The sequence below is a fragment of the Penaeus vannamei genome, chromosome 38, assembly GCF_042767895.1.
Source record: "Penaeus vannamei isolate JL-2024 chromosome 38, ASM4276789v1, whole genome shotgun sequence".
In the NCBI taxonomy this organism is placed as follows: domain Eukaryota; kingdom Metazoa; phylum Arthropoda; class Malacostraca; order Decapoda; family Penaeidae; genus Penaeus; species Penaeus vannamei.
The window spans coordinates 14,701,120-14,703,091 of NC_091586.1; positions in this window are offsets into that span (position 1 = coordinate 14,701,120).

A 1,972-nucleotide genomic window follows, 5' to 3' on the forward strand; every position below is an offset into this window, starting at 1 on the left:
AGGATCACTGGAAGACACAGTTAACTTGTCAAGCGCCGTTTCAGTCGTAAATGACACGCACACCGGGTCTAGAAGATTCTGGGAGACCAGTAATCGTCGAAGAGTCGAAGGTTGAGCGGAGAATCTTGAGAGCGAGGTCTTGAGGATCACGTCGGCGGGGATTCGTCATCTCGGGAGAACAACATGGTGACGGCGTCACGAAAATCAGCAGGCAAGGAGGGACAGTTCTTGCCAGGGTCACCAGCACAGCAGCGGGTGTGGTGAGTGAGCGTAGCGAGCTGCACGAGGAACGTGGGCGGCGATCACCAGCGGACGGGTCGGGGCGGCGGACACGGCCGGAGTAGCAACGCGAGGAGAACAGGAGAGCGTCGGCAGGTGATGCGACGGTGAAGACGTTCGGCGGTAGTCACCGGCGGACATGGCCAGAGTTGCAGCGACGTGCAGTAGAGAACAAGGGAGCGTCGGCAGGTGATACGGCGACGAGGACGTCCGTGAGATGGGCTCGTTAACGGGCGAACGAAACTTGGTGCGTCAGGGCACGGCGGCGAGGGGTCGACGTGGTGATCCGAGAGTGAAGGTCAGCAGTGGCGTTTCAGCACGAGCGTCTGGCTCTGGGGACAACAGACGGGAACAACAGTACCATGTCTTGGCGACAGAAGACATAATGCCATATCTCAGTATCTCAGGGAGTTACAATATCAACACGAACTTATAATAATTAGGAAATAACTGGAAGCAACATGTCAAGTATTGGGAACAGAGGGTGTTAATTGCAACTTTTACCTGAACGATAGGAGGCAGTAACAAACGAGATTGTAGGATAAAATCTCGTGAAAATTGCGAGTTTGCAGAGCCATGCAAGATACAAGGAATGATTCTCCATGTCATAGTTTGTAGAATTCACGTGCAAGATCAGAGGGCAACAGATATACTTGTAAAAGTGAGGGTAGATAAATCATAGAACACATTTCTTCAGGGGAATGAGAGTAGTTGCGTGCAAAAATGCAAGATCTTTCATCGAAAATGAAGGGCAGTTGCATGCTAGGCTACAGGAAGGATTTTCCTATTAAGAGAATTACTGAAGACATGCAAAAATGCAGGGAGAATTTCCTGAGAAAAATAGCTCATCATGAATGAACTGGAACTTAGCATCGTGGAGATTCAGAAATCATTACGACAGAGTAAAGGAAAACGAACTAAGTACTCATAGGTAGACAGAACTACAGGGAAATTAGCGTAATCATGCTAACCACAGGGCATGGGTGAGGCGCGCTCGGAGTGAGGGGAGACATGCTAGTTAAGAGGAGACAGATGTCAGTGAGGGGAGATCTCGTTTTCTATGCGGGAGGAACACAGGTGTTCGCGAGAGCGAGAGGAAATCAGACACTTCACTTCACAGGGGATTTCCTAAACAAATGAGAACAGCGAGGATAAAAGAAACTCACCTTGAGGTACTGGCAGGGCAGTGTAGATTGATGTTGCTGCATCAGGCGACTGCAGTAACCGTTGAGGACTGCGGCAGGTGCGCAGAGGGAGTAGTGACAGCAGGGAAGACTGGCTTCGTGCTTGGTGTCGGAAGTCTTGAAGTGACAGACTTCGATGAAGGCTTCGCTTGTAGGAGTCGATAAATTATCTTCATGGGGACTTGTAACTTCTTGTGAAGGTTATCTTCAGAGTTCTTGTACGATATATTCGGAGGGCTTCGTGTAGTGCGTTATCTTCGGAGGGGCGCGTGGTGCGGCAATCTTCGGAGGGCGCGTGGTGCGGTAATCCCACCGTACTGCCAACAGTTGTAATGTATGTAGTGGGAGGAAGGAGGCGTCCCACCCCCCACTATTATTACTTGTTGTTTGGTAGGTCGTGGCTGAGCGGTAAGGCAGTAGTAAGTAAGTAAGATACTGACGTACTCTGAAGATGTTGGTCTGAAGTTAAACTTGTCGCAGATTTCTTGTCTTTATTCTGGGTAACTGGT